The 23,885-nt window shown below is 33.8% G+C and overlaps 2 pseudogenes; both read left to right on the top strand.

Moving 5' to 3' along the window:
• LOC100154761 lies at positions 4,361 to 5,301 on the top strand (annotated as a pseudogene).
• LOC110261748 lies at positions 11,101 to 13,379 on the top strand (annotated as a pseudogene).

The raw sequence follows: 23,885 nt of genomic DNA, 5'->3' as shown, positions 1-23,885 counted from the left end.
CAAGCTACAGAATAGGAAAAAATAGTTTCAAATTGTACAACTGACAAGAGTTTAATCTCTATAATATATAAACAATTTATACAACTCTACAGCAAAAAAAGCCAACAACTCAATGGAAAAATGGGCAAAAGACCTGAATAGACATTTCTCCAAGGAAGATATACTGATGGCCAACAGCGCATTTAAAGATGCTCAATCTCCCTGATTAGTAGAGAAATGCAAATCAAAACTACCATGAGATACCACCTCACACCAGTCAGAATGGCCATCATTAATAAGTCCACAAAGAACAAATGCTGGAGGGGGTGTGGAGAAAAGGGAAGCCTCCTGCACTGTTGGTGGGAATGTAAGCTGGTACAACTACTATGGAGAACATTATGGAGGTACCTTAGAGAACTATACATAGAACTACCATATGACCCAGCAATCCCACTCTTGGGCATATATCTGGATAAAACTTTAAAAAAAGACACATGCACCCGCATGTTCACTGCAGCACTATTCACAATAGCCAAGACATGGAAACAACCTAAATATCCTTCGACAGATGAATGGATTAAGTAGAGGTGGTATATATACACAATGGAATACTACTCAGCCATAATAAAGAACAAAATAATGCCATTTGCAGCAACATGGATGGAACTAGAGACTCTTATACTAAGTGAGGTAAGTCAGAAAGAGAAAGACAAATCCCATACGATATCACTTCTATCTGGAATCTAATATACAGCACAAAGGAATTTTTCCATGGAAAATAAAATCATGGACATGGAGAACTGACTTGTGGTTGCCAAGGAGGAAGGGGAGGGAGTGGGATGGACTGGAAATTTAGGGTTAATTGATGCAAACTATTGCCTTTGGAATGGACAAGCAATGAGATCCTGCTGAATAGCACTTGGAACTATATCTAGTCATTTATGACAGAGCATGATAATGTGAGAAGAAAACAATGTATACATGTATGTGTAACTGGGTCACATTGCTGTACAGTAGAAAATTTCAAGAACACTGTAAACCAGCTATAATGGAAAAAATAAAAATAATTATTGAAAAAATAAAATAAAACATACGATCAATCATAATGAGTAAAAATAAAGTATGTAGTACCTACTCAAATTGTAACTGGCAAAAAAAGAAGAAAATGGATATATCTGAAAAAAAGCCTGATGTAGTCACAAATTTACTAAGTTATAAAAGAAGAATAACAAATTGTTAGTGGAAGAAATTATTATTTAATTGAAATGATGAAAAATTATCTTGCTTCATTTCTTGATAAATTTCAACAGATTTGAATTTAAATGTGAAAATTTTGACTTTAACAAAGTTCAGTTAAAATAATCTTGAATTAATATTTGTCTAAATATAACATTTCTCAATGCTTGCTTTAAAAATTAAACTGGGAGTTCCCATCGTGGCGCAGTGGTTAATGAATCCGACTAGGAACCATGAGGTTGCAGGTTCGGTCCCTGCCCTTGCTCAGTGGGTTAACGATCCGGCGTTGCCGTGAGCTGTGGTGTAGGTTGCAGACACGGCTCGGATCCAGCGTTGCTGTGGCTCTGGCGTAGGCCAGTGGCTACAGCTCCGATTGGACCCCTAGCCTGGGAACCTCCATATACCGCGGGAGCGGCCCAAAGAAATAGCAAAAAGACAAAAAAAAAAATAAATAAATAAATAAAAATTAAAATTAAAATTAAACTACAACAAAACAAAACATTATACAAAAGTCCCATAATGCACCACTAGTGACATCTTCCAACACCTTCTTCATTATTGACTGTTGCATTTAACGTATTGTCAATTTGAGAAGTGAAACATGGAGTCTCATTTTCTGCAATGGCAAAAACTCTTTTAACAATCCCAATGACTTTGTACTGCCAGTCTCTGAGGACACTAAAACAATCAAATGAATTTTCTCCTTTATTCCTCCTGTCAAGGGATACCTTTATATACTCTTGTCTTTTGAAGTTCAAAGCAGAAAATGAAATCACTGGATGATGAAGACTAGACATCTAGGATTTCATATTGATGTTATTTCTGAAGTCCAAGTGCAACTGGTAGGTTACATAATCCTGATATGTTACCCTACCCATATACCACATCTATCATACTGGTTTCATCTACAATGTAAGTGTGTCCATACTGATAAAATTCAAATGCCAAAGTAATAACTGAGAGGAGGGCTGCAAAGAGGAAATTATCCTGGAGAAAACTGATTTTTATACAAATGGAAAATAGATACAAAAATCACTGTAATTGTGATCACTGGGAATTAAGATAATGATACAGTAATCCAGGGCAAATAAATTATGCTTAGGGAAAAGGATATGTTTTCAAGGTGTTTTAATTGTTTGCTTATACTGGTCAGGTTGAATGACTTTATGCTTTAAATTATTGCAAAATGTAGAGGAAGTTTCATATTTGTTTCTAGTGATGCAGTTATTTTTAAAGAGAGATAATAGACATAAGGATAAAATATTAGATTCACGGCTTGGAGAATCAGAATTCTCTTACAAATATTGATGCTATCATTACACTTGATAGGAATTATGAAAAGGAATATATGGTGAAATATCTTATGACAATAGTCTGAATATAGCCATATATTTAAACAAACAATAATCTGTTAAAAAAAGTTTTGAGAGAAATCATCTTGTCTAGGACTTCACCTTTGCTAAATCCATGAGCACCTACAAATCTACTTACTTGCATACTTTAGAAAAACACATAAGGTCTAAGGGTTGTAGCTTAGATAAAAATAATTGTCTTGCATTGAGAGTACAAAGCACTAAAAAGGAATGAAGATTCACATGCAAAGACTTCCATTTTCCATTACATTAGTATGTGAAAGAAAGAAGTTTTATGCTACTCTGAGTGATAGTGTCAAATATCATGGTTAGAGTATGGGCCACTTACAATAAAATCTGTGTCTTACGGATAGTAACCTTACATATCCGAGTTCATATAATTAAATATTCTTTATGGTTAACTAGACATATTGTACCTTTAAAATATATATTGTGTGATTAAAATATTAAAGGCACATAGATAATCAAAAATATGCTATTTTCTTTTCTCATTTTGGCATTAAGTCTGACTCTAGGCTTTAAAGTAAAAAAAAAAAAAAAAAGACTGGAGATGATCATGGAGCCTGGAATAAGACTTGAACAACAGAGCAAAAATAGATAAACAAGGGAAGTACTGAAAGAAGTGGACTTATGTCGATCAAGGAAAGACTTAATTCCCTTTACATATATTTTTTAAAATTTGGTTTAGTTAGGTGAGTCCACCTCAGTATGTAAGACAATATCTGTGAATTATTTCCATTCTTGAAAAAGTTAAAGGTCAAAAGTAAAACACAGAGAAGTAACTATCCAGAGATGCTACATAAATAATACATCATTCCCTTTCTTTCTTTGGGTTCATGATGGTAAATGATTCATTCATTTTACTACTTATATCTCTTTAAGAGAGAAAAGTTGAACAAGACTACTTTGGTAACCTACTAGTTCACAGTCTTAATTATAGTGCTTTATTTCTACACACTCATGACATAAATGAAAATGTGTCAATTAAAACAAAATATCAAATATAAATTATCATTTCATCCAATTTTGCAAAAGTAGGATAAGAATGCATAGATGTCATACACTCACTTGTCTAATCCCAAAACAGAAGAGTAAGGCCAATGGTAAAGTGAACATCTCTAGTTATCAGAGTCAATCTGGGTCATTCAAATCAAAAGCCTCAGTAATTAGATTTGATCTCAGTAAACTACTTAGGTTTCTCAACATTCAAATTTTAACAATATGGGTCTTTAATTTGTTCACTTCAGGAAGCATAATGCACATCATGTAATTTCAGTAATTTTTTTTTTGTTATGGCAAATGTTTTTTTTACTGCATCCTGAGGATGTCACAAAATTGTGTTAGTAATGTACTACCTGAGTCCCACGAAAGATAAAACCTATTTCCCTGATGCTTTCTAAAACTTTTTTCTGCAACTCTAATAAACTAAATGTTCCCTCATATATTGTTATCTGGAGCTGAACACGAAGGAAGACAAGTTTTCTCAAGTGTTTAACTGACTTCACCTTGTACTAATCAAGACACTAATTTGATTTAGTTGGCTCCAAAACCATCACATTTTTACAGTCTTCTGATCCTGAGAAATATCTACAACTTCAAAATACCTACAAGCAAGTTGCATGACCACAATGGCTGTGTCCTTGAATTAAAAAAAAAAAAAAGAAAAAAAGGTGGCTTAAGAAAGATTAGGTTCCCTGACCTGTTAGCCCCTGTGACTTCCTGTGTGTTTTCCCCTTTCAGACAACTTCTGACAAACTCATGCAGAGGGATGAATGGATCTCCTGAATAACACATCGAGTGTTTCTGAGTTCATCCTGCTGGGACTTTCAGTGCTCAAGACATTCAAATGTTCTTTTTTGCAATCTTCACTCTTGTCTATGTAGCCATCATAGTGGGAAACCTCCTCATTGTGATTTCTGTGATATCTGATAACCATCTTCACTCCCCCATGTATTTCTTTCTGGCAAATTTATCTTTCTTTGATCTATGTCTTTCCTCCACTGCAACTCCCAAAGTGATTTTGGACTTCCTTAGAGAACGTAAGACCATCTCCTGGTGGGGCTGTATGACCCAGATGTTCTTTATGCATTTCTTAGGGGGTGGAGAGATGTCTCTTCTGATAGCTATGGCCATTGACAGGTATGTCGCCATATGCAAACCCTTACACTACAAGACTATCATGAGTCATTAGGTGCTTATTGTGTTTCTACTGCTCTCCTGGGCAGTTGGGTTCATACATACCACAAGCCAGATCGTTTTCACTGTGGGCTTAACTTTCTGTGGTCCCAATACTGTGGACAGCTTTTTCTGTGACCTTCCCCTGGTCGTCGGGCTTGCCTGCACTGATACCTACATCCTAGAGCTCTTGGTGATTGTGAACAGTGGGCTCCTGTCCCTGGTATGCTTTGTTCTCTTGCTCATTTCCTACACTGTCATGCTCATCACCATCTGGCAGCACTCCTCCAGTGCATCTTCCAAGGCTCTGTCCACACTCTCTGCCCACATCACTGTGGTCACACTCTTCTTTGGTCCCGCTATCTTCGTCTATGCCTTCCCGTTTAATAGTTATTCTGTAGATAAGTTTCTTTCAGTGTTTCACTCTATGATCACCCCTCTCCTTAGTCCCATTATTTATACTCTGAGAAATCAGGAAATGAAAGCAGCCATCAAGAGAGTGAGCAGGCAGCATATTGGTTCCTGTCTCATCCACTAAACATTGGAGCAAATGATTGTTTTGTGTTCTCTGCTATTGAGGAGGGTTGAGTCTTAAGTTTATTCAAATGATAGAAATCAAGTGTTTAATAATATCAATTTTCTTTCTTAAAATGTGTGGAATTATTAAGATATTTTTGATTTAAAATACTAATGGAAAATGTTCTTATTATAGGTGTAATACATCAGTAGGCTTTCATTAATTATCTCCATTACTTTCTTGTCTTAAAATTCAGGGAAACCTTGATGAATGTTTAAAATGCATGGCCACTAAAAATAAAATAAAATAAGAATATACATAAGCATAATATCCTCTTACAAATATTGTATAATATTCCAGTGAATGAATTTGTAAAAATAACTAGTAAGATGGCACAGTATAGTTTTTACCATAAATTTTCATTTTTGATTATATGTAGTAACTTAATAGGTATTTAAAATATTTCAACTATACGGAGTCTTCAGAGAAGAGTTTGGATTTAAATCAGTATTTGAAGAATATTTTTGCACTGTACGGACTCAATTATCCTTAGGATAATGTTGAAATACTCCTAGAAATGAATATTTCAAACATACATTTGATTATACAAATAGCTTTTTTTAAGAATCAATAAAACTGTAGCAGTGAAGAGTCAGTCCATAAAGTGCTTATTATATCTTGTTGCAGTAGGCAGTATGTTCTTTTAACTGAATTCTGTCATTTATGAGACATTTAAAAAATATTTACTAGTTAGAAAATACTTCCCAAAGCAACAGAGATAAGTGGTTTATCACACAGCCCTGTTCTCTGCCCTGGAGAGAATTATGAGGAGGCATCTAGGTTAGGTCTGGTGCTGTCAGAAAACCACTTAAGAAGGAGATATTTATATCAAAACATTAAGAAAGTAAAAAAAAAAAAAAAAAAAAAAGGAGAGCTTTGAGTGGAAAAAGGCTTCCAGGCAGAAGGGCCAGTGTATACAGACATTGTTAAGTAAGAAAAAACTTCTATATACTCAAGAGAGACCTTTATGAGGAAGGTTGATGAATAAAAAGAAGACCTGTGCTGATACTGTCTAGAAAGGAAGAGGCCAGTGTTCAGGCCTAATGAATCCTGGATAAAGAGCCCTTAAAGGATTTTGACAATGAGTGGAATAGATTCAATATACTTTTAAAGTCTGATGTAGGTCTCTTAAGTGTGGAATAAATTGTAACAAAAGTGAAAGCAGTGAGAATAACTGGTAGGCTGTTTGAGAGCATAGGCCGGAATTGACGAAATGATCCCAGCTGGGGGTGTGTGGAAACACCTCAAAGAGACCTTCCAATGACAGAAAAAATTCTATAGGTATGCAAACATCTTGGGAACCATCTCTTTCAATGTCTTTTACTTTACAAAACAATGTATCTAGTATATCAAACTTATATATTTTTTGTTCTTACCCCCTGGTTTTTGTTTTTCCCTAGTTTAGTTTGGCCTTAGAAAGTGTGTTCCTAACATTTCAGCTTTATTCTGAAAAATTCTAAGTCCACCATCCTTACCAACTGGATGGGTAACAGGTGCTCATATTATCTAATTTCATTTTTTTTAGGGCCACATCTGTGGCATATGGAGGTTCCCAGGCTAGGGGTCAAATTGGAGATGCAGCTGCAGGCCTATACCACAGCCCACAGCAATGCCAGATCAGAACTTCATCTGCAACCTACAACCTCATGGATACTAGTCAGGATCTTAACCACCTGAGCCACAACAGGAGCTCCTAATTTCAATTTTTAAAGAATCCTTTCCTCTCTTTCAAACAGTTCCTCAAATGACACACTAATCTGTAGTGTATATCTCCCTAGCCGAAATATTTTTTAAAGGTTTTCTATTTATTTTTTTGTTAATGGCAATTCTAATTGCTAGTGGCTGTCTGGGGAACTTTTTTTTTTGTAATTCTGAGGCTTAGTTAGAAATAAAGAGTGAGAAATTTATTAGCAATGTCTATTATGGGCTTTGGAAATGAATGTGGAACCACATTTATCACATACTTAAAATCTTCATGTCCTTGCAATCTTTTTAAGAGTACTATAATTGAGGAAATATGGATGAGTTACATATAAGAATAAACACAGAAAGTCCTCAGTCAGGTGAAATCATCTGCAGTCATGTATTACTATCCAGTTAGCTTTTATTTTTTTATTTTTTTATTTTTATTTATTTTTTTGTTTGTTTTTTTTCCCCTGCCTTTTCTAGGGCCACTCCTGCGGCATATGGAGGTTCCCAGGTTAGGGGTCTAATTGGAGCTGTAGCCGCTGGCCTACACCAGAGCCACAGCAAAGCCAGATCCGAGCTAGCTCTGCAATCTACACCACAGCTCACAGCAACACCAGATCCTTAACCCACTGAGCAAGGCCAGGGATCGAACCCACAACCTCATGGTTCCTAGTTGGATTTGCTAACCACTGAGCCACAACGGGAACTCCCAGTTAGCTTTTAGAATTTACTTGTTTAATTACATTATTTTACCATGAAAGTTTACTCTAATTGCCTCCATGATCTTCCTTTAATACTGTTGAGCCATCATTAAACATAATTGCAAAGGACTACATGAAATTCTAAATTTTTAGAAAGGTTGACTCCTAATATTTACTAATCATTTGTTGATTACCATTAATCATGTATTTATTACCATAGTGAAAGCCTCCCCTGCTTCTTGTTCTAGCTCATGAGTGTGTGTGATTTCTCTCTCTTTTTCCCTTGTAGTAAAAGATTTTTCTCTATATACCTTCCTCTGTGTGGACACTGTTAATTTTAAGTGAATAAATGCATTTCTTACCAAATTAAATCCAGATTGATGAAGTCAAATTAATAGTTATAATTTTCTCAAGTCCATCATTTTATGATGGATCCATTTTCTCTAAATGTGCTCACTCTCTATCAACCAAAACACAGGAGCCAGTGCTTTTTCTGGAAAGCACTTACAGAAAGTCCACATGGCTGATACACGAGGTGAACTCACAATCTACTTAAATAATGAGAGAATAAGTCCCTTCCTTGAACTCTAGGGATAACTATCTAGCATGTCTATTTTAATAACTCCCTCTGGGGGTGAATCAACAGTCTAAATTTTATGTATATGTTTCTTGTCCTTTTTTTTTTTTCTGAACTGCAAATGACTGTTATGCAAATCCACGGATATAAAAAAAAAAAAGAGAAACAATATATATTCAGAATCTCACTGTGTCTACATATCTTTGAAAAGGCCACTCCTCAGCCAGATCTGGTAGGTTTAAATAGCTGTGCTAATAATAACAGCAATTGTATACTTTTATAAAAGAGGAAACTTTGTACAAGAGCCTGAGAAATGAATGAAAACCTTATTATTCTGATAATAAGGGCAACAGAAAAAGATAATTTGTGTCAGCTATCATCTGGACAGATGTATTTAGCTTTAGTAAGCACTGGCAGTCTGTGACTGCTAAATAGAGAGCACTGATATCTCTAATCTGAGGGACCAGTTTTATCATTGGAGCATGTGTTTTTGGAATATAAACTTGAGTTTGTTTAATCCCTATGGGATAAAAAGACAAAAAATGTAGAACTTGGTTAACTAATTTCATCCTTGGCTGTATTTAGCAGCTGTGGCAATTCTGAAATGTGTTCTAATAAAAATCTCATATCAAGCAAATGGAAAACATTGACTTATTTTATTTCAAGTTAATTTACTAATCTATATTTTTACTTTCCTACATTGAATATTTATTTCAACTTAGAAAATGCTTATGGAATGTTAAGTAAAATAATGATTAATTTAAATGAATATTTAAAAACATTTCCCCCACAAGTCTACATTTATTTTCTTGAATGAAGTTATATAACCTCTACAATTGCTTAATTATACTGCTGACATATACGTTTTGGTAATTTTGCAAACCAAGAACTATTTCCTATTTTCTAAACCCATCACCTTTTCCTACCTACACTTCAAAACAAATACTTTCCCTGGGATAGATCATGATGATAAATAATGTTTTTTTAAAAAATGTATATTTACATATTTTTAAAAATGTGTATATATATTTGCTTGAGTCACTTTGCTGTATGCCAGAAATTGGCATGACATTGTAAATTAACCATAAGAAAAAAGAAAAAGAAAAAATACAAATACCTTAATATTTAAAAATGATAAATATATGAGAATCAAGACCTTTGGGCACTTACAATGTTGGACATTTTCCTATCAAATTTGTAAGTTTATTTTTTAATTAGGAAGATATTTATAATGGTTATTTTGGCAGCAAATCTGCTTTTTCACATGCCAAACATTTTCCATGTTAAGTGAATATTACTCGTGGTTTATCTAATCCATACATGGCTTAAGTAACTCATGTCACAAAAATCATTAAAAAAACTCTTCAAGATCAGTAGAAATTTCACAGTCTTTTTCTTATCAATAGAACCACCAGCTACATATGTCCATATACACTATTTAAGTGAGTTTGTGAAAATATACAGGAAAGACTATTACTGAATACATACACAAAGTATTAAACATCCTATAGCTTTCTTTCTTCAAGCAAGGGCTACAGTTGAAAAGAATACAGTAATATTTCTTCATTTAGTCACCTGAATGGCACAGAAAAAGCTAGGTTCCCCAGTCACAAGCCATTCATCCTATTCGTAGAAGTTCCCAATAGAGAAAACCTAAACCTTGCCTGAACCAGTCTTATTCAATTATTTTTCATTCCTTTTCAATTCAATATTATTTGTACAACATACAGCACTCAAAAATTTATATCTTTCATGTGTATTATTTTTTTTGGCTGCACCCGTGGCATGTGGAAATTCTGGGGGTCAAGAATTAAACCCACACCTCAGCAGTGACCTGAACTGCAGTGACAAGGGATCCTTAACCCACTGTGCCACAAGGGAACTCCTCATGTGAGTTTTAGCCTCGCCTCAAGTTAAAAAGAACTGTTTTCTTCTTCTAATTCCAACTTATTTTTATCTGTGTCTGAGTAAAAAAGTAGGTATTTTAAATATATTTCATATTTGATCATATGTACAAACTGTCATAATGAATAATTTCACTTACCATAACAGATTTGAGTCCAACTTCATTTAAATTTACTTGGATATATTTTATAAATATGCTTGTGAATTTAAAAAAAACTAAATTAATAAATGTTATTTTTGCTAATAATTTTCCAATTTTAAATATTAAACTATAAACATTACTTGTTCTCTTCACAATTTTCTTCTGTTAGTTTTTGAGACTGAGGACTTCATAATCTTGAAAACAATTTCACAACTAGTATGTAGACTCAATTACTGCTTGAAATATGATACCAATGATGATGAAAATAATTCCTTATAAAGAAGACAATTAGGTAATCTTATCATTTATACTTTATAAAGAAAAAATATTTTCATTTATAGTACATCTTCTTTACCAAATCTTCCATAGTAAAATTTTCCGGTGGTCCATATATTGACCAGAAAATGAGATAATGATAAAGATAAAATTGTGTGACTGCACATACTTACATAGCAACTATGTAGACAATGAAATATACAAACACATTCCATATATGTTACCCTTTGGAGTCTGGTATCAATTTGGAAGGTTGAAGAGTTGAGAGTATATTTCCATAGTAAATGTTTGATTCTTGACTCTTGCTTCGTTTGTTTATTTGTTTTTTAATTCTGAAAGTTGGGCCAAATAAAAATTTCTGAATATTTTGCGAATTATAAATCAAAGAAAAAAGGAAATGCTTGTAGATTTTTAAAAAATATTGATAATGTATAGATTTTCCACTTTCCATCCTGTTATTCAGAACCAGAATGCGGTATAAGTGAGTATATATGTGTGATTCTGTATCTGTCAGTATGGTTGATGTATACCATTAATAGCTTAAAAAAAAAAAAAGAAAAGAAAAAGAAAGCTGGGACCAAAAGATCTAAATCAAAATAAAAAAGGAGATACAAGTGAGCCAACAGTGTTAGTTCAATGTGAGAAAACATATAAAATAGAAATATCAAGGACATATGAGCCAGGGTAAAATTGCCAAAAGTCAGTCTGCACACAAATGTAATAATTCAGAGGAAAGAAATAGTTACAAAAAGGTAAGCAATTAGGCTCCAAGGAAACACAAATGCTACTTGTAAAAGATCTGGTTGTTGTTCAGATATCATCTATATACTGAATGAAGAATACTTCAGCTAGGAACCCAGCAAAAATAGATTCTGAGAAACAGGCAAAAAGTAGAGGTCAGTTTTACTTAGGAACCTGTAGGAAATACAGAACACTATAGAAAAAACAGGGAAAAAAGGAAAGAAAGAGAGGGAAGGAGAGAGGGAGGGAAGAGGGAAGAAAGGAAGTGGGAAGGGGAGAGGCAGGAAAGAAGGGAGAGATGAAGGAAGGGACAAAAAAAAAATAGAAAAAGGAAGGAAAAAACCTGGACATTGAGAAATATTTATGTACTTGTCCAGAAACTTCACAGGAAGCTTGTTTAATTATAATTTTGGCGTCAAGAAGAACATATAACAGACTATACCTAGATTAAAACTTCAGGGATAAGTGAAATCATCAGTATATCCCTTTGGGTTGAAAGGAAGCCTGAGAATATAGAATAGGTAATAAAATACCCTAAAGTAATTTCCTAAATGGGTATACAATTCAACTCACATGCACATATCTAAATATTTCAAATTAGGTTGGTGGAAAGGGTAAAGGATTGAATACTAGAAACCAGAACTTTATTTGATTATATTCCAATCCACTTGAACTGACTCATGACTAATAGTTATTTGACTCTTTTATTTCTCACTCATTGAACTTGTGGTTCACGAATTCATGAAATTATGAGAGAAACAACAAATGAAAGTGAAGACAAAATCTATGACTGAAAACCACATTTATAAAATTTTACAGTAAATTTCCTATATTTTTGCCTTTCTGTCTGAAAACAAATGCAGTAATGTGAATGTGTATACAAGTAATGTGCTTGCGTTAAATCAATTGAAATGTATTATTCAGAAATATCCATCTCTTCTCTTTCTATAGGAATCAAATACTATTTTCTATATGTCCATATCTTCAACATTATCACAGATAAAATTATCACTTTTTCAATTTTATCTTGATTTTAAAGATTTTCTGAAAACTCCTATACAGACTCGATCAAAATGAAGAATAGCTCAGTAATATCTGAGTTTGTTTTGTTAGGACTCACCAACACTTGGGAACTTGAAATTTTCTTTTTTTTCATATTTTTGTTGGCATATGCAGTGATTATGGCAGGGAATTTCTCATTGTGGTCACTGTCACTTTTGACTCTCATCTGCACTCGATACCAATGTACTTCCTCCTTGGAAATCTCTCCTTTCTTGATATGTCTATCTCTACAATCACAACCCCTAAGATGGTTGCCGATTTTCTCAAGGAGAATAAAACAATTTCTCTGTGGGGCTGTATGGCTCAGATGTTCTTCCTTCACTTTTTAGGGGGCAGTGAGATGACTCTTCTCATAGTTATGGCTGTTGATCGGTACATTGCAATATGCAGACCTCTTCATTACACAACCATCATGAACCACCGGATGCTCATGGGCTCTGTGCTGCTGTCATGGGCTGTTGGTTTTGTGCATACGATGAGCCAGATGGTTTTTACCATCACCTTGCCCTTCTGTGGCCCCAATGTAGTGGACAATATTTTTTGTGACCTTCCTCTAGTTCTAAAGCTTGCCTGCACTGACACCTATGTTCTGGAGTTGCTGGTGATTGCTGACAGTGGACTACTGTCTTTCATTTGCTTCATTCTCTTACTCATTTCCTACACTGTCATTCTGGTAACCGTCCGACATCGATCCTCTGGTGGCCTCTCCAAGGCTCTGTCCACACTGTCTGCTCATATTACTGTCGTCACTCTGTTCTTTGGGCCATGTATCTTCATTTACGTTTGGCCATTTAGTAGCTTTTCAGTGGACAAATTTCTTTCTGTGTTTTATTCAGTTATCACACCATTATTGAACCCCATTATTTACACTCTGAGGAATCAGGAAATGAAAGCCGCTATGAGTAGGCTGAGGATTCAACATGTAAGCTCCAGACAGAACTTCTAGGCAAGACCATGGCGAAGATTGCTAGAGCAAAAATCATATATATATATTACACCTCAAAATAAGATGGTATTAATTTTTGTTTGTATATATTTAAAATATTCATAATATATATTAAAATTACCAAATATTCCATCATTATACCTCTATAACATATTTGGCTTATTGGAAGAATAGTTTTTAATTGAAATTCAATTTAGTTGGGGTTAGCTTTTATAAATGTAATAAATAATTAAATAGGGGAGTTCCCATCATAGTACAGTGGAAATGAATCTGACTAGGAACCATGAGGTTGCGGGTTTGATCCCTGGCCTCTCTCAGTGGGTTAAGGATCCAGCATTGCCATGAGCTGTGGTGTAGATTGCAGATGCAGCTCGGATCTGGTGTTGCTGTGGCTGTGGTGTAAACTGATGGCTACAGCTCCAACTGGACCCCTAGCCTGGGAACCTCCATGTGGCATGGTCATGGCCCTAAAAAGACAAAAAGACAAAATAATAATAATAATAATAATAAATACGAAAAAAAAACCTGGCTCATAAACAAAGAGAAATCAAATATGAATTTTTCTATGTTAAATTCAGAATTAGAGATCTTTCAGCTAAATTTTCCATTTGATAAATTCACATAGAAAGTATTAACTACAGTGAAAAACACATGCACACATAAGTTTATACTTCTGTGGATCATAAGAGGTATAAAAATTATTAATTTTTAAACGACAAACAGGCAAGTTTCTATGTTCAGATAGATTCACTACTATTTATCTGCTGGCAAGAAGGCACATGTTTATTTATGAAGTAAATAGAAATTCCACCTGACATATAAATTTCACACACATAAGCTCCTTTATTCCATCATTTATGTTTGTATTCATAGTTGTTCTCATATACCTATCAAGAAGCAAGTAAAAGCATTACTGTTGGGTCAGTCCACAGGGACAGGGAGTAAACTACTCCTTATACATTCAGTCATTCACTTCACAACAAAACAGAAAGTATACAATCTGCTTACATTGCATAAATTGTGTTAAATGACAAAGTTTGATATATGGTTCATGGACATTAGAATATATAGACATTCTATGAGTTCTTTGGTATCAAACTTATGCACTGTTTTCCCAAAAACATTTAGTGATAATTTTATGGGCTTCTATCCAATACTTTTCTTCACTATCTCTAAACAATATGTGTAATATACCAGCTATAGGTTAAAGGGTGCTTTAACAATGTATCTCTAGCCATATCTGCATGATGTTTAACATAATTCTTATTTTAAAATATGCTTGAGGAGGGTAGGAACTGGATCCCTGAGGATGATCAATGGACATACTTGCATCTTTCCTTTTTTTTTACCTTGTTTTTTTTTTTTTTTTTTTTTTTTTGCTTGTTAGGGCTGCACCTATGGCATATGGAAGTCCCCAAGCTAGGATTCCAATTGGAGCTGCAGCTGCTGGCCTGTGCCACAGCCATAGCAATGCTAGATCTGAACTGAATTGGCTACCTACACTGCAACTTGCAGAAATGCAGGATCCTTAACTCACTGAGTGAGACCAGGGACTGAACCCTCATCCTCAGGGATACTAGTTGGGTTCTGAACACTTTAAGCTACAATGGGAACCTCCTACTTGTATCTTTCTTACAAACTATTTCAAGCACAAAGTTTAGGGTAGACAATAACATAACATGTAGTTTTGTCAAATTTTTAACATCTTGCCTCATTTATTTATTATCTTTTACTAAAATTAAAATGGATTATTAGAAATAATAAAGACCTCTAAGCAACCTCCATATACAATTATTTGATCATATCAAATAAAATGATTATCAACTCTGTATGATACCTTTGTATATTTAAAAAAATTTTTCTCACATTTTGTACATTGTGCATAAAACTATTTTGCATAGTTTTACCTTGATATAAATGGTATCTATCTGAAAGAATTACTGCTGAGATCAGGAACAAGACAAGGATGTCTGCTCTTGCCACTACTCTTCAACATAGTTCTGGAAGTCCTAGCCACAGCAATCAGAGAAGTAAAAGAAATAAAAGGAATCCAAATTGGAAAGGAAGAAGTAAAACTATCACTATTTGCAGATGACATGATACTATACCTACAGAATCCTAAAGACTCTATCAGAAAACTGTTAGAGCTTATCCACGAATTTGGCAAAGTTGCAGGATACAAAATCAATACACAGAAATCGATAGCATTTTTATATACTAACAATGAAAAAGCAGAAAAGGCAATTAGGGAAGCAATCCCGTTTACCATTGCATCCAAAAGAATAAAATACCTAAGAGTAAACCTACCCAAAGGAACAAAAGACCTGTACTCTGAAAACTACAGGCCGCTGATGAAAGAAATCAAAGATGACACAAATAGATGGAAAGATATACCATGCTCGTGGATTGGAAGAGTTAATATTATCAAAATGACTATACTACCCAAGGCAATCTACAGAGTCAATGCAATCCCTATCAAATTACCAAGGACATTTTTCACAGAACTTGAACACAATATTTTAAAGTTTGTTTGGAAGTACAAAAGACCCAGAATAGCCAAAGACATCCTGAAAAAGAAAAATGGAGCTGGAGGAATCAGGCTCACGGACTTCAGACTATACTACAAAGCAACAGTTGTCAAAACTGCATGGTACTGGCACAAAGACAGAAATAGAGATCAGTGGAGCAGGATAGAAAGCCCAGAATTCAACCCATGCACTACAGCAAATAATCTATGACAAAGGAAGCAAGACTATACAATGGAGAAAGGACAGCTTGTTCAGTAAGTTGTGCTGGGAAAACTGGACAGCCACATGGAAAAGAATGACATTAGAACACTCCCTAACACCATACACAAAAATAAACTCCAAATGGATTAAAGACCTAGATATAAGACCAGACACTATCAAACTCCTAGAGGAAAACTTAGGCCAATCACTCTCCAACATAAACGACAGCAACATCTTCTCAGATCCACCTATCAAAGTATTGACAATAAAAAGAAAAATAAACAAATGGGACCTGCTCAAACTTCAAAGTTTCTGCACAGCAAAGGAAATCCTAAACAACACAAAAAGACAACCCACAGAATGGGAGAAAATCTTTGCAAATGAATCGACTGACAAGGGATTAATCTCCAAAATTTATAAACACCTTCTGCAGCTCCATACCAAAAAAACAAACAACCCCATCCAAAAATGGGCAGAAGATCTAAACAGACAATTCTCCAAAGAAGACGTACAGATGGCCGAGACACACATGAAAAGATGTTCAGCATCACTCATTATTAGAGAAATGCAAATCTCACGATGAGGTACCACCTTACATCAGCCAGAATGGCCATCATCCAAAAGTCTACAAACAATAAGTGCTGGAGAGGGTGTGGAGAAAAAGGAACCCTAGCACACTGTTGGTGGGATTGTCAATTGGTGCAACCACTGTGGAAAACAGGATGGAGATTCCTCAGAAAACTAAACATAGAACTACCTTTTGATCCAGCAATCCCACTCCTGGGCATCTACCCAGAGAAAACCATGACTCACAAAGACACATGTACTCTAATGTTCACTGCAGCACTATTCACAATAGCCAAGACATGGAAACAACCTAGATGTCCATCGACAGAGCAGTGGATCCAGAAGAGGTGGTACATATACACAATGGAATATTACTCAGCCATCAAAAATAATGAAATACTAGCATTTTTAGCAACATGGATGGACCTAGAAACTATCATGCTAAGTGAAGTCAGCCATACAATGAGACACCAACATCCAATGCTTTCACTGACATGTGGAATCTGAAAAAAGGACAGACGGAACTTCTTTGCAGAACAGATGCTGACTCACAGTCATTGAAAAACTTATGGTCTCTGGAGGAGACAGTTTGGGGGGTGGGGGGATGTGCTTGGGCTGTGGGATGAAAATCCTGTGAAAACAGATTGTTATGATCATTATACAACTACAGATGTGATAAATTCATTTGAGTAATAAAAAAATGAAAAAAAATGATATCTATATAAATGCCATTATTACAACATTTATTTGTTTCATTCAATTTAATGTTTTAAAGATTCATCTCTTTAAATATATACTGCTCTAGTCCATCCTTTTTTTTAGTGGTAAAAAAATAACATCTTAATAATTTTTAAGTGTACAAGAGTGTTAACTATATGTACCTTGTTATGCAACAGATCTTTAGACTTTTTCATCTTGCAAAGTCAAAATTCTATATTCACTGTACAAATTCCCCTTTCACCTTCTCCTAGTCTCTGGCCACCACCAGTCTCCTTTCTGCTTCTAAGGGTTTGACAGATTTAGATACCACATATAAGTGAATCATACAGTATCTGTCTTTTTGGGACTGGCTGGTTTCACTTAGCATCATGTCCTCAAAGTTCAACTATGTTGTAACATATGATAAGATTTCCTTCTTTTTTAAGGCTGAGTAGTATTCCATTGTATGTATATGACTCATTTCCTTTATCCAGTGGACATTCCTTTATCAATGGACATTTAGGTTGCTTCCACCTCTTGGCTACTCTGAGTAGAGCTGCAATGAACATGGATGTGCAAGCATCTCTTCAGTATCTGAATTTCAGTTATTTTGTATGTATACCCAGAAATCAAATTGTTGAATCAGATGGTAATTCTACTTTTAATTTTTGAGGAAACTCCACTTGTTTTCCAAAACAGCTGAAATATTTTATATACCTAACAATGCAAAGGGACCTCATTTCTCTGCATCTCTATAGCCTCACCAGTACTTGTTATTTTCTGGGTTTTGTTTCTTTTGAAAGAGGTCACCTTAATAAGTATAAGGTAATATCTCATTGTGGTTTTGATTCGCAGTTCCCTGATTAGTGATGTTAAATATGTTTTTCACATGCTTGCTGGCTATTGTGAATTTTCTTTGAATAAATATCTATTCAAGTCCTTTCCCCATTTTTCATTGGGTTATTTGATTTTGTATTGTTAAGTTGTAAGGATTCTTTACATATGCTATATATTAACTCCTTATCAGATATATGATTTGCAAACATTTTCTTCCATTCTGTAGTTTGCCTTTTCACTCTGTTTCTTTTGCTACACAAAGGTTTTCAACTTTTTTGTAGCTCCCTTTGTCTTATTTTTGCTTTTCCTGCCTGTGCTTTTAGTGTCATATCCAATAAATAATTCTCAAATTCAACATCTTGAAAATTTTCTCCTATGTTTTCTTCAACAAGTTTTACACTATTAGGTCTTATATTTAGGTGTTTAATTCACTGGGGTTAATTTCTGAATATGGTAAAAGGTAAGAATCCAACATTAACTTTTACATATCTAACTTCTCACACCATTTGTTGAATTTAGTTCTTTCACTTTAATGGCTATAGAGCCTTATATGTTATGGATCTTCTAAAATTTATTCACCTCTTCTCTTGAGAAGAGTTTATAAGAGTTTATAATTATCTAATTTTTTTGTTATGTCATGTCTGAATTGAATATACATATATGCTTCTTTGTGCGTAAGAGAATTTTTCTAGGGTATTTATTTAGAACTGGAAGTGCTGAGTTGTAAGGTAGAAGCATTCTAACTTTACTAGAAATTAAAACATTTCTTCCAAAGTTGTAGATGTTTATACTCTATGAAGGACCCTAATTTCTCCGTGACTTTGTCAATAGAGGACTATGTAAATTGTTGTGTTTTCCCATTTAAATGGATAGAAAATATTTTAAGTTAAAAAATTAAATAATAACTTAAAATATTTATTTCACTTCTTTGGTTAATAGTGAACTGGGCATTAATTGAAATGTTTATTGGACATTCTCTTTTATCTTTCCAGTTTATACTTTTGCTAATTTTTCTTTGGGGATGTTATCTTTTTTTATATTAAAAAAGATTATGTAAACAAAATACCTTCACTTATGTTGATTATATTAAAAATCTGTGGTGTTTAAGATAAAGTACAATTAAATTATTTTTATTTTTATTAATTTTTCTTTTAGATTTGTGATTTTTTGTCTTATTTAGTATACCTTTTACAATTGATAGCCCAAAATACTTTACTGTCTTTACCTTTTTTATAATTTAAACATTTACATTAGTCATTTAATCCAACTAGAAATTAAATTTTGTATTGTCATCCTATAGGAATCTAAATTATGTTTGTATGGATACAAACTATCATGCAAATGTCATTTACTGAATAGCTTTTCCTACTGATTGTAATGTCACCTTTACTATATACCAAGTATCGATGTATGCTTGGATCTCTTCCTGGCTTCTTTCATCCATTGGTCATTTCATCCATTGGTCTTTTGCCCCTCAGATACAACACTACAAAATCTTAAACATGGTCACTATTTAGCACAGTGAATTTACACTTAGAAAATTTTCTACTTTAAGTAAATATAAATTCTTCTTGTCAATTAACTCTTCTAGATGATTTAAGGATGTGGTCAAATTCTACAAAAACAATCTTTGGATATCAATTGAAATTGGATACAATTTATATATTAATTCACAAATAATAGATAACTATTATTTTGATTATTCTAATCTATGAACCTAGTATATATGTATTTACTTAATTAACATGTTATTCTATAATATTTAGTGATAATTTAACTGAGTTATCAGACATCATGTTTTCTTGCTATTACAATGGAATCAATCTTGCTTTATATTTTAGTAGATCATTACTGATACAGAAAAATAGTAGATTTCTGTATATCCATCATATATTCAGTAAATTTGATGAAATTTCCTATCATTCATTTTAATTTTGCCTATAGATTCCTCTCAATGTCCCAACTAGTTTATTTAGAAAAAAATTGTTATTTAATTCCTGATATTTTCCAAACCAAGTACTTGTTGTTTCTTTTAATTTTTCCATATTACATTGGATAGAATCATCAGTATAATGCTGAGGAGAAGATATCACCTTTTTTCTACATGTATATTTGTTTCTAAAATACCATCATCAATGATAACTTTTAAAAATTAAGACATGGTTCTTATATTAATAGATTTCTATTCTTTAAAAAAACATAAATTATTGTTGATTTCATAAAATATATATGCAAAATTTGAGATAATTATCTTTACTCATTTAATCTTTTATACTAGTGGATTGAATTAATATTGCCAAAATTTATTTTTGTCCATCTTGATGAATTTTGCTTTTTAAAAATTGAAGAATAATTGGTATTCAATATTATATTACTTCCGGATATACAATATAGTGATTTGACATTTATATACATTAAGACTTTATCACTACAATAAATCTGTTAAATGTCTGTCACCATGCAATGTTGTTACAAAGTTATTAACTCTTCTAGATGATTTAAGGATGTGGTCAAGGATGATTTAAGGATATAGTTCCCAAGCTGTACATTAAATCTTCATTACTTATGTATTTTAAAACTGAAAGTTTGTGTCTCTCAATCCCCTTCCCCTATTTTATCAAACCTCCCACCATACTCCAGTCTGGATATAGCAGTTATGAATTCCTACTGTATATCTTATACCAGATGAACTTAACTGATATATAAAGAACATGCAAACCCAATGCAGCAGAACTTACCACCTTTTCAAGTGCTTATGGAACATTCTCCAGGACAGATCAGATGATAGGCCAAAAAACAAGTCTCAATAAATTTAACATTGGAATCATATCAAGCATATTTTTGATTACCATAGTTTGAAACTAGAAATCAATTACAAGAAATAACTAGAAAAAACACAAATATGTGGAGGGAAACAGCATGCTACTAAAAACCAATGAATCTTTGATGAAATCAAATAGAAAATCAAAATATATCTTGAAACAAATATAGAAATACAACATATTATAAACTATGGGATACAACAATAGCAGTTCTAGGAGGAAAGTTTATAGTGATGCAGGCCTATCTTAGGAAACAAACAAAAATATCAAATAATCTAAGCTTACACTTAAGGAACTAGAACACAAGAAAAAACAAAGTCCAGTGTTAATAGAAGAAGGAAATAATAAAGATCAGAATGGAAATAAATAAAAGAGACTAAAAATAATAGAAAAGCTCAGTGAAATTAATGGTTGGTTCTCCAACAAGACAAATAAAATTAATGAATCTTTAGCCAGTTTCACCAATAAAAGAGAGGCCCAAATCAATAAAATCAGAAATGAGAAAGAAGAAGTAAACACAAACACCACAGAAATAAAAATGATTATAATATCCGTTTGTTTTGTAAACAATTATGCATCAACAAATTGGACAATATAGAAGAAATGGATAAATGTCTAGAAACATAATCTTCTAAGATTGAATCAGAAAGCAATAGAAAATTTAAATAGACCAATTATTAGTAATGAAATTGAAACAGTAACCAAACTTCAAAAAAGGCAAGTCCTGGACCCAGACAGCCACACAGGTGAATTCTACCAAATATTTAAAGAGTTTTCATCTATCCTCAAATTATTACCAAAAATTAGAGTATAGAACTTTTCAAATCCATTGTACCACATCAACATATCCCTAATATAAAACCTGGAAAAGACATCTCTCTCTCTCTCTCTCACACACACACACACACACACAATTATAGGCCAATGTTCTTGATACAAGAATCCTCAGTAAAATCTGGTGGGCCAATTATATCTGCTGGCCTCTGTATCAATTTTGCAAAGGCAGATTCAAACAATAATGGATATATGGATGTGAAACCTGTGAATACAAAAAGCTGACTATGTTCATTGCACTAAACCATTTCACAGAAGGTATAAACATTTTCTAGAAGGGTCTTGAACACCCACAGGTTTTGATATTCATGGATCTCCTGGAATTAATCCCCAGTAGATACCAAGGGACAACTAGTAGCAAACCAAATTCAACAATGAATTAAAAGGATCATGATCAAGTCAAATTTATGCCAGGAATGCAAGGAAGGTACAAAATCTAGCAAGTCAATCAATGTATTACACTACATTAACAGAACAAAGATAAAGATCATGATTATCTCTATAGATGCAAAACAAAATTTGACAAAATTCAACATCCATTTTGATGTCTCTAAACAAAGTGAGTATAGAGGCAGCACACCTTAACATAATAAAGGCCACACAGGAAGAACCAATAGCTAACATATGCAAATTTGAAAAGCCTAAAGCTTTTCCTCTAAAGTCAAGAAGAAGAAAAGGATGCCCACCATTACTACTTTATTTGGCATGATATTGGAAGGCCAAGCCACAGAAATCAGACCAAAAAAAAAAGGTTAAAAAGTATAGAAATTGGGAGTTCCCATCATGGCGCAGTGGTTAATGAATCCGACTGACGCAACATGAGGTTGCGGGTTTGATCCCTGCCCTTGCTCAGTGGGTTAAAGATCTGGCAATGCTGTGAGCTGTGGTGTAGGTCACAGCTGTAGCTCGGATCCCATGTTGATGTGGCTCTGGTGTAGGCTGGCAGCTACAGCTCCGATTGGACCCCTAGCCTGGGAACCTCCATATGCCTCAGGAGCGGGCCAAGAAATGGCAAAAAGACAAAAGAAAAAAAAAGTATATGAATTGGAAGGGAAGATATAAAATTGTCACCATTTGCAGATAACACAACATTGTATGTAGAAAATCCTAAAGACAGCACTGAAAATATTTCAAAAATAAAATGAAGCAGAAAATATCACAATACTGTAAATCAGCTATACTTCAACAGAACTTTAAAAAATAAAAAAAATAAAGAATACAATTTACAACTGCATCAAGAAAGAACAGAAAAATAAATCTAACCCAGGAGGTAAAGGACCTGTATTCTGAAAACTATAAGACACTGAGGAAAGGAATTGAAAATGATACAAATAAATAGAAAGATGTACTGTGCTCATGGATTGAAAGAATTAGTACTGTCAAAATGTCCATAATACCCAAAGCAATCTACAGATTCAATGTAACCCCTATTAGAATACAAACAGCATTTTTTTTTTTACAAAAGTAGAACATATAATCCTGGAATTTGTATAGAAATACAAAAGATCCCAAATAGACAAAGTGATCTTAAAAAAGAACAGGGCTGGAGACATAACACTCCCAAATAACAAAGTATACTACACTACAAAATTACAGTAATCAAAACTACATGGTACTAGTACAAAAACAGGCACATAGATCAATGGAACAGAAAAGAGATTCCAGAAATAAAATGGTTAGTTAATTTATAAAAAAAGTAGCCAATGAGTTTCCATCGTGGCTCAGTGGTTAACGAATCCAACTAGGAACCATGAGGTTTCAGATTTGATCCCTGGCCTTGCTCAGTGCGTTAATGATCTGACATTGCTGTGAGCTGTGGTGTAGGTTGCAGACACAGCTCGGATCCCGCATTGCTGTGGCTCTTGCATAGGCTGGCAGCTGCAGCTCTGATTGGACCCCTAGCCTGGGAACCTCCATATGCCACGGGAGCAGCTCAAGAAATGGAAAAAAAGACCAAAAAAAAAAAAAAAAAGTAGTCAAGAGTACAAAATGGGAAAGACAAGATATTCAATAAATAA

Source organism: Sus scrofa, chromosome 7 (assembly GCF_000003025.6).
Source record: "Sus scrofa isolate TJ Tabasco breed Duroc chromosome 7, Sscrofa11.1, whole genome shotgun sequence".
In the NCBI taxonomy this organism is placed as follows: domain Eukaryota; kingdom Metazoa; phylum Chordata; class Mammalia; order Artiodactyla; family Suidae; genus Sus; species Sus scrofa.
The sequence above is the reverse complement of the archived record's forward strand: the minus strand, read 5'-3'. Positions and strand labels throughout refer to the sequence as shown.